This window comes from Sinohyriopsis cumingii, chromosome 13 (assembly GCF_028554795.1).
Source record: "Sinohyriopsis cumingii isolate HCF-2022 chromosome 13, ASM2855479v2, whole genome shotgun sequence".
NCBI lineage: Eukaryota > Metazoa > Mollusca > Bivalvia > Unionida > Unionidae > Sinohyriopsis > Sinohyriopsis cumingii.
In genome coordinates this window covers 63,540,048-63,551,643 of record NC_142973.1, presented here as the reverse complement: position 1 = coordinate 63,551,643, position 11,596 = coordinate 63,540,048, and positions in this window count along the sequence as shown.

Here is an 11,596-nt window from a genome sequence, read left to right as displayed (position 1 = left end):
TTTGTAACGATTTTGTTTCTTCCTGTGTCAGTTAAATCCTTTCATACCGATGTTTCTGTTTACACTATCCCAAAAGTCATGGCAATTTCCAGAATGCCTAATTTATGTAGCTAGATCAACACATTTAATAACTTTGTAAAAGCAAACACCAAGGATTGTTTTAATTCAAGAGATTTATTTCACCATTCACAGAAGAAGCTCATATTCTGCAAAGAATAATAATATAATTATTAATTAATTAATTATTATAATATTACTATGCCAAAACCAAAATTAGCAAATCAGTTGCGGTGTTTAACAATGAGGATTACTCTGCTAAACTGTACTGATTTTAAGCATAAAAGTTTGTGTAGCTGCTTTGCTCTCATGGTATTCACAGCATACTTGCTAATAAGTCGGGCTAAACTGTAGCCAACAAAACTCCTGATCTGCTATAAACTTGATGTGCCTGCCTATCAGGGTCTGTGCTGTTTGTTCGACTGATTACTCCTAACAAACTGCACAGACCCAGATCTGCTGGCACATTATGTGATGGCAGATCTGGGTCTGTGCAGTTTGCAGATGGACTTATATGCATGGATAAGCAGTATTTTTTTTTCCTCCTTCATTTAATTGATCAAAATCAACTTTGATAAGCTAGATTCATCTTGTGTTTGTGGACAGAAGAAATGTTTCAAATAAATACCTTATAATAGTAGTTGTCTCCCTTGCAATGCTGCCTATAGATTTGTGCCATATCAGCATTGTCTGGCAAGTATCACTGCACTAATTAAGTCCGTTATGTACATTCGTTATTTTTGTGGGTACAAAATCAAGTTACAGGTTTGATCATTGTTAATGCATTAGGCCCAGCAGATCAAAAAATCAGTATCGATTATGTTCTATTAATAGTTGCATGTGAAAGAAATGGATATTTTAGTGCAGCTGACGTTTCTGAATCCAGCCAAATCACACCATTTTCTTCATCAGATATGTTCCCTAATCCCATTACATTAGGAATCCATTGTCATCCTACACATAAGCCAGGAGGCTATACTTAGTTAACATTTTATTTTCAGTTTAGGTTTTACATTGTCATCCTACACATAAGCCAGGAGACTTTACTCAGTTAACATTTTTTTGTTTGTTTAGGTTTTACATTGTCATCCTACACATAAGCCAGGAGACTTTACTCAGTTAACATTTTTTTTGTTTGTTTAGGTTTTACATTGTCGTCCTACACATAAGCCAGGAGACTTTACTCAGTTAACATTTTTTTTGTTTGTTTAGGTTTTACATTGTCATCCTACACATAAGCCAGGAGACTTTACTCAGTTAACATTTTTTTTGTTTGTTTAGGTTTTACATTGTCATCCTACACATAAGCCAGGAGACTTTACTCAGTTAACATTTTTTTTGTTTGTTTAGGTTTTACATTGTCATCCTACACATAAGCCAGGAGACTTTACTCAGTTAACATTTTTTTGTTTGTTTAGGTTTTACATTGTCATCCTACACATAAGCCAGGAGACTTTACTCAGTTAACATTTTTTTTGTTTGTTTAGGTTTTACATTGTCATCCTACACATAAGCCAGGAGACTACTCAGTTAACATTTTTTTGTTTGTTTAGGTTTTACATTGTCGTCCTACACATAAGCCAGGAGACTTTACTCAGTTAACATTTTATTTTCAGTGTAGGTTTTACATTGTCATCCTACACATAAGCCAGGAGACTTTACTCAGTTAACATTTTTTTGTTTGTTTAGGTTTTACTTTATCACCCTACACATAAGCCAGGAGACTTTACTTGGTTAACATTTTATTTTCAGTTTAGGTTTTACATTGTCATCCTACACATAAGCCAGGAGACTTTACTCAGTTAACATTTTTTATTTTCAGTTTAGGTTTTACATTGTCATCCTATACACAAGCCAGGAGACTTTACTCAGTTAACATTTTTTATTTTCAGTTTAGGTTTTACATTGCCATCCTACACATAAGCCAGGAGGCTATACCCAGTTACCATTTTATTTTCAGTTTAGGTTAAATACTATTATTGGCTGGTATATTAGTATTAGGTATGGAAAATCAATAGTCTCTAGTGCAAATATGCCATCTAATTGAAATCCTAATAAAAGAAAGGACTGCACTTGTAGCACTGAAAACAATTCATCAATAAACATAAACAAATTAAGCGAATATGCTCATCACAGTTGCTTAGCCTTTTACTGATTAAATAGAACAGTGAAAGGTCATCAGTTCAGATTGTGCCATGGGTGACATTTTGTATAACTGATAGCCGCCTTGTCTGTAGATATCCCAATAGAATAAATTCAGATCAAATACACTCCACATTAAAAGTAACAATATAATCTCCGTGATTAGGAAACGGTCTCAAATGTTAACACAAAACACAAGGCAACAATATTATGTGAATGCATGAAGCAAATTAGGGAGTCAGATTCACTCCAGAAAGGACCCCGGCTAATGTGGGTATGTGAGAAAGTTTGCCAGTAGCTTCTCGTGAGTCGGTGGTTCTTTCCGGGGTTTTCCCGGGTTCTTCCTCCACCATTAATACTGGCCGCCATGTATAGCCTATCGTGTGCTGAAAAATGGCGTTAAACCCTAAAACAACAACCACAAAAGCCAGAAAGGACCCAGTGTTGCGAGGATTTCATGCATAAAAGTCAAGTGACACTGGTACAATTAAAAAAAAAAAAAAGACTGGCTCATGAAATAATAAAAATAGGCTAATACAGTCGAGCTCAAAATACAATGCGTGTGCATGAAACGTCATAGGAAGTCAGAGAGACTCCGTTTCTCGTAAGGGCTTCGCACGAAGAGATGTGAGTCATGATAGCAACAATAAAAGCAAATGGCATAAGAAATTCATTATTTGGGGAATACAGGGACCAATCGATGAAGATTTTTTCTTAAGAAAGTAACCTCCTCCTAGACAAGACATTTTCTTCTTTAAGCTATTTTGTTCACTGTACATTTAGTTCTCCTTCAAATATGTTACCCATTTCCTCCTCCATGTCCTTTTTCGTTTGTGCGAGATCCTCTTCTATTTGTTTTTAACTGATTTAGTCTTTTATTTTTTCAAATTTATTTTTTGGCAGCCGAGTATATTTGAACTACCATTATTATATAGTGGTTATAATATAGTGACCGTAGCGAAATGGCTTACAATTGTATAGAAAAATGTTCACCTGAGACAAAAGCCGAACTACAAACCTTTGGATATGTAATCCATAGCTTTACGCCTAGACCAAAGCAGGAAGTTATTAATGCACTGTAAAAATATAAAATATTACATGCTCATTACATGTAACCTGGCATTTGGCGTTCTCTTCGTTCCACTGAAATTAATCGGGTTTAGGAAGTTTTAAGTGCCACAATTTCGGTATTTTATCATCTCCACTAACTTCATTAAGATTTTCAATTAGAGGACAGGTCTGCACCGGTATTTGTTGAGCCCTAGTGCTACCGCACCAGCGAATATGGACTTTTGTAACATTCTTTTCCCTAGTCTAAACGTGCCAGCAAGTATTTACTTTCTTTATTCTAGTGTTGTTATATAATACCACTTGAGTCGGTTTACTTCATTGATAATTAACTTACATACTGGTCTAGTAATTTTTTAATTTTTGTGAAATACTCGACCGACTGGTCTAATAATTTTTTAATTTTTGTGAAACACTCGACTGAATGGTCCAGTAAGTTTTATATTAGTTGGTAAATTAGTATTTAAATTTTTTATTTCTCAACAACGTGTTTTTTTTTTATAAACCGTATATTTTTGAAGTTCACAATGATCAACTCATTTTTAATGTTCTCTTATCCCCATGCGGAATGTTGAAACAAAATATAAATGGTCCATCACTCAATATTTTTTAATTTGAATTCAATAAAAAAAAATTGCTGAAAACACTTGTCCATCCTTAAAATCCAAAATAAACTAATAAAGCTCTCGTAAAGGGGAGAACAAAACTTCGAAGTGTACTTCCTCATTATATACACGGCTCAACAGTAATTAAACTTAAAGTAAATCCTTCATTAGAATTGTTCTCGTAACAGATTGAACGATATACTCATAAACCAATATAAGTGCAAAAATTTAATTTCAAGAGAAAACTAAAATGAATATACGCATGCTCGTTATGCTTCTTAAAAATCATTCATTATAATGTATCGGTAGCTAAATCTTTATTGGAAAAATCTTTTTAAAAATGGCAGGACTTTGTTATACTTTCTTTTGTAAAAGCGCCGGCTTCCTTGCTTATAAGTCCAAATAAATAATAAATTGCACAGACCCCAATATGCCTATGTAAATGCACGAGCAGAGCTGAGTCTATGCAGTTTGTTAGGAGTAATCAGTAGAACAACACGGCCCTTGATCTGCTGGTACATTATGCGACTGCATATCAGCGTCTTAGACTCTATATTGTTTGCAGTTGGACCCAATTTATTTCGCAGAGGTCGTATCCCGTCAGTAGCTTGGTTTATTATTGGTATTTTGATTTGATGTCACAACGTTGAATACCATATTGAAGGCATTTGCATCATGATGCAGTTATGTAGGAACTAAATGATTTTGGAGTCAATCAAGTACGAAGTATAAATACTGATTGCCTTCTTGGTCTTAAACGTGAATATTAACAATAAACCAAATGTAGACATATTGGATAAACCATTTCATCCATTGCCTGCGTTTGGTAAGGCAGTATAAAAGGGATGCATATTTTCTTTTTAATTTAGAAGCACAATAAGCATCAGTAATCACTGCTCCAGTGGCCTAGTGGTTAGAGCGTCTGCCTCGGATGCGGGAGGTCGTGGGTTCGATACCTTGCCGAGTCATGCCAAAGACTTATAAAAATGGTACTAATAGCTGCCTCGCTTGGCGCTCAGCATTAAGAAGTTAATGTTTGGACTGGTCGGCCTGGTGTCGGGATAATATCACTGGGTGGGACATCATGTTACATGTATGATGCCCCAGTGCTAGACATCACTATAAACTGTCACCCTGCAGACATCATAACAATATGACTGAAAAATTGTTAAAGCTACGTTAAAAATCCAAATCACACACACCACACACACAGCATCAGTAATAAAGTGTTCGTGTTGTCCCTTGAACATCAACACATCTTAATGAATATTGAATTGTTTCTCTCAGATTTCTAGACAAGAAAATACTTAATCTTTGTCAGTGGCGATATACTAAAAGATTATGCATTTTTAATCATACTTGTACAATGAATATAATACAATAAAACTGGTACTCATTACCACAGAATTTCTATATGATCGCCAAATTTAAGGCTTGAGGACGGCAGTGGTGCGCGAAGGGTAAATGGCGCCTGGGACGACGATGATGGCCCGCCAACGATTTTCCTGCAATTTAATTTTCATCAGCTGTTTTGGCGCCCCAATAATCTAGCACCCAGGGCAACCGCCCCATCCCCCATTTGTACGCAACTGGAGGACGTTCAGTTTTAGTGTATGATTGTTAAGCAGCAAATTCTGCAGCCTGCGGGGAAAGCTATATTCAGTAAACGACGTGAATAACGAATTGTGCGTTGTGACCCTGATGCTAGATTTAATACCATAAACAGGAAGTACAGTTCCAAAGAAAACCGCTAATATTCCAGATATTACAAAAATATGAAGTGCTCGTGCAAAACAGGAAAGGTTGCTTAATTACACTAGTATATAGAGTAATGAAAGGACAGATAATCCAGCCAAATCGGATATGCAGTTTCAGACTGTCTTCAAATATCGTCATACTTGGCAAATACCTGACTAGTGCATACTTCCGGAAGGATTAACCTCGACTAGAGCACATGCCCTGACAGTGGAATACACTCTATTGTCGACTGTTTAGGCTTCGACCCCCGTAAAAAGGAATGTAACCTGAACAGTATGGAGCCACTATTCTACGGAAAGCCGTCTAACGCTACCACATACATATATACTCGTACTATTTTCCTAGCCAACTAAGGCATGAGGTTTTTTACACTATACCACTCCGTGTATGTGTGACGCTGGCTCACGCTTCTCACGGAACACTTTCAGAATATATCGCTGCCGAAAGTCTGTGTTGACCCCTGGGTCGTCTACACTTCAGTACATGATCTCCACTCATTAGTCCACGAGCACGCTAATTATATCATACCCTGTATCTCTTAACACTAATCCGAACAAAAAACAAAAGAATGTGATCTGGCGGCAAAGTCGTTCTTCCTTGTGACATTATATATATATATATATATATATATATATATATATATATATATATATATATATATATATATATATATATATATATTGAGACGTCTGCCGCGTGCTTCTTTTATGCTCGTCAACTACGATGATGCGTAACACCCTCCTCTAATTACGGTTGTCTATTAGCCAGGAATAATTTTAAGAATTTCCTTGACTATAGTAACTGAAAGATAAGGAAGCTTTCAAGACAATACCCTGTTAAGTACTATTTTACCAGCCTGATACAAAATTCTAACGCTCCAGGAAAAATCGTTGATAATTCTGTTCTACGATTTTATTCTGTGCAAAATACACACCCTTATAACGGAAAATTGAAACAAATGTAATCGCCATTTTATCAGTGTTATGCTACCACTGGTCGTTCTGAGTGAGGCATATTCACCGGGGTTTCTTACAAGCTGGGACGACAAGATGGGGGAGGGGGCAACCAGGCCCTGGCCGAACAACACTTTTTAATTTTATAAAAGAAATTTTTTTGTTTAAACAAGAACGAGGAGAGGCTACGGGTGTTTCTTACCCCAATCCCGTGGTCGCTCTCATCGGCCCTGCTTACAAGCCGACACTTTGAATGGTATTGTCCACGATATAAAAAAGCCAGGCTTTTGACGAATATAGCTTTCGGTATCGGGTTCTACGTAACATATTATGATCTCCTGCAGCAGAATATTTGGCTTGGATTAGTTCCCATAAAGACCACTATGTTTTTTTGAAAACTAGGAAGTAATTTGGTATTTTTTTTTCTTCAATTTATGCTAGGATACTGAATGCTATCATTACTCAATACTGGTACCCGCTTTCATTATCGAAAGACGCGTTCGTTCGCTTTGATGTCTCCCTTGTGGGTTGACATTTCCTATATACATATTGATAATACTAAGTTTGATAAAACAATCTAAAGGAGTTTTGTATGCCTTTGCCAAAATTGTGTACACGTTTTGACTTCCATAATAAGACCGCTTTAGCCTGCTCTGACGATGTAAACGAAGTTACCTTTCCTTCTTAAAAAAGTAGATCAAGAAACGTATCTACCAGGTAGACCAGCAATCTGTACCTGACATATTTACTTATTTCGAATTTGATGGATGTTTTTTTTAATTTGTAATGAAGATAACCTTCCTCAACTTGGGTTTCAAGAAGTAAGACTCTCCCCATGTTTGGTCCTCAAATTTAACAGTTCTCGGAAATGTCGGCGGTGTACATTGAGAAGGAGAAATGTCTCACAAACATTAAGTACTGAACACTGTTATTAAGGGTTTTTCCAGTACTTATATGACATAAAGTAGTAAGACAAAACTTTCAAGTCAAATTTACATCCGAACATGGTTTCTATTTAAAATGAAAATATTGCCTACTCTGACTTCTTCTCTGTAGTTGTCTTTTCTCGATTATTACGTATGTGTGTGTGTGTTTTGTGGTTTGGATTTTTAACGTAGCTTTAACAATTTTTTAGTCATATCGCTACGATGTCTGCAGTGTGACAGTTTATAGTGATGTCTAGCACTGTAGCATCATGCCGCAGACATGTCCCGCCCAGTCACATTATCCTGATACCAGGCCGACCAGTCCTAACGCTAACCTCTTAATGCTGAGCGCCAAGCGAGGCAGCTGTTAGTACCATTTTTGTAAGTCTTTGGTATGACTCGGCCGGGGATCGAACCCACGACCTCCTGCATCCGAGGCGGACGCTCTAACGACTAGGCCACCGGAGCGGTTATTACGAGCAACCTTTAAAAACTATACAACTGAAACGTAGACGCCGATGCATAGGGGCGATGATGGGGGCAAGTAACCTTCCCCTGGGATTTCATCTCCAAACATGATTGGCCTACATCCGTAAAACATAATAGCTGACCACTACATCTCACCCACCACCACCATCCCACCCAAAAAAAATTAATTCTGCAGGCGCCCTGAACTAAGAATTTTAATCTGGAAGACGAACTGATCTTGTCTATCATCAATGATATCACGCGTTAAACATTGTGCTTTAACGAGTCTGTTATCAGCAAAGAAGTAACCGTGCTGCTGTGGAACCTGTACAATGTTTCAGACTGGAATCTCTTCTGATGAGCTGGTGAATCTATGTTGTCTTTTAGACTGGACTCTCCACTGGTGAGTCGGGAAATCTATAGTCTTTTAGATTGGAATCTTCACTGTTGAGCTGGGGAATCTATAGTCTTTTAGACTTGAATCTTCACTGTTCAGTTGGGGAATCTATATTGTCTTTTAGACTGGAATCGCAACTGGTGAGTCGGGATCTATATTTTCCGTGAGACTGGAATCACCACTCGTAAGCTGGAAAAGCTATATTGTCATTTAAACTGGAATATCAACTGTTAAGTTGAACTTCATTCATTAAAATGGGAACCTAAACTAACGAGACAAATCAAAAGCCTGAAGTATGGCCCGACTGACCAACACTCATGCAAATAACAACACAACACGTGTTACAGCTTGTGAAGCTCATATCGGTCGGATTAATTTTGTCTGCTTTGATGTGGGCAGATGCTTCATATTTTTAATAGTGACAGGATGAAAGTACAAATAACATGATTAAAATAGTAACAAACTAATTCTTTAATCAAAGTTTTTTCCGTGGTGAAAAAATCAAAACTAACATTCTTTGATTTTCCATATGTAAAAATATATGAAATTAGCAACGGCATTCATGTATATGCAAGCCATTTTAACATTTCGTCCTTGACATATGTTATACTCTGACAAAATGGATGCTAGTGGTACATGGTATCGTTTACATACACTGTATGTAAACAAACTAAAGATTTCAGCTATTTAGAAGTATTCATACATAAAGGCTATAATTTGTAATAGCATAGCACTTTCAAAAAGATTTAAAGTTTAAAACATTTTTAAATTTGGAATCCTAACAACTTGTCAGTTTGCTAAAAAGCAAATGTCATCGTGAGCTCGCACAATCTTTTGGCAGAATATATTCATGAAGCATTCATGTAAATTGTGCAATTAATTTGACATGAATAACAACCAGTTCTGACAATAATGTAGCCTCTCAGCTCCTTGGAGCACGTACTAAGTGAGACATCATATACATTTTGCACAAAAAATGTTTGAAAAACAGAGAAAATAGCGATATTTTGCTGCGATAACATTTTGTTATACTGGTTGTCAAGCCTCAATTTTACTCTTGCTACATCGGTGTTACATTCAAAACTCGACGAAGAGCGTTAAGGAATCAACTGCTCATGTGTCATCACTGTCTGTTTCCTGTATGAATAGTGGATACAAGCTAGCTCTATCTTGCTTAAATATTTCTGTAGCAAATCGTTCTTGCTAGTAGAATACAGCTAAGAAAATGCAAGCAAAAGTATAAGCTGGTGATGTTTTATATTTTACATGTTTGCTTATTTATTGTGTTGATAGTTCAGTTGACTTAACATTAAGCAGTCGATTATTTCTAGACCCCAATTTCATACACCTCTACAATATTACACAATTTACAAAATACACGCAGCAGTTTCACCAGATTTCCATTTTCTTGAATGTATATATTAAGATGTCGGTGAACTCCCTTTACTTTAAAACAGCAATTATTAAATTAACTCGACTCGTATGAACGCATATATATATATATATATATATATATATATATATATATATATATATATATATATATATATATATATATATATATATTACTTTCATACACATGCTTGCCTTCTTATAAGTTTATATATATATATATATATATATATATATATATATATATATATATATATATATATTCATACATACATACATATGCATATATATATACACATATATATATACACACACACACACACACATATATATATATATATATATATATATATATATATATATATATATATATATATATATATATATATATATATATATGTGTGTGTGTGTGTGTGTGTGTGTGTGTGTGTGTGTGTGTGTGTGTATAACAGTTTTCATACATAAGTTCGAGTGAATATTTCGATGTAACTGTCATTAGAAGAAACAACGTAAACGAAATATCTGTGTAAGAGTCAGACATTGATATGTATGAACGGTACTTTTACTGTTAATCAAAAGCCATGTCTGAGAATTACCCTCATATTTATACATTGAAGCTAACTCTTGTCAATACATTTGATTTAAAAAAAATACAAGAAGTAACGCATGCAACAACCAAATAAAGTCATAAAGGAGAAGACAAAAATTTTAGAAAAATCTGTACGACAAAATCAACCATTTCATCATTTTTTTTATGTACTTTTGTGAACAAATAAGTTCGGAGGCAGATATTCATGTTTTCGAACCAATAACGCTTGATATGTTGTGCAATTTGTCTTTCCATGTGTTTCTGTCAAACATATTTATTGATTTCACCATTTTTACACAGATAATTATTTGGATCAAAAAGGTAAGTATTTTACAAAGCTGCAAATTGGTTAATGAAATTCATTTAGCACCGAAACCAGAAAAAAAGACAATACAATGTGGCGGGATTTGCAAAGCATACAATTTGTCTAGATTATGTAGTATTTAAAATGAAGTATATGCGAATACAGATGCAAAACTCGTAGCAACAGCGCCTAACAAACTAAGCTAAACGCAAAACTAAACGCCAATCTCTGAAGCATCAAATATACTTTATCTCGACGTAATTCTGTCCTATTGATGTAGCTATCACTGGTCTCTTTAGAAACTGAGCTAAACAAAGCCTGAACTGAAATTAGTGGTTATATCAACTGGAAAAATTGGCTGTAAAACTGTAATTAACACTATCATTTGTCACAATATTGATGCCAGACGAACTAAATGACGGACAGATATCATGAATCCATTAGCTGAGTGTTTTTTTTTTTGTTTTTTTTTTGTCCGTGTAGTCAGCGCATAACTCGTTTTGCGTTTTGGAAGCCGCGTAAATTCAATCGGTAGAACGTTAGTCCTACATGTAAGACTAACACCGCAACGAAAGTAAAATTTTCTGGAATATCTCACACAACTAGCAGCCAATAATGATGCTTTCCTACAAGTTACTGTTGTAATGCTCTAGCCAGACTTTACTTACTCTGGTGTCTTTTTTCTAGCAAATTCATATTCTCGCAAAAGAAATGGACCCGTTTTCAAGTTTCGTTGGCCTACATAACAGTTGGCTGGAATGTGGTTTTAAACCAGGAATGCCGAAATCGGGTTAAGTAGAAGTATACTTATTTAACGAATCGAATAAAAAATATAGATACTTTTCTAGGTCTCCTTTTTTAAGAAGGAAAGGTAACTTCATTTACACCGTCAGAGCAGGCTAAAGCGGTCTTATTACGAGATTCAAAACGTGTACAC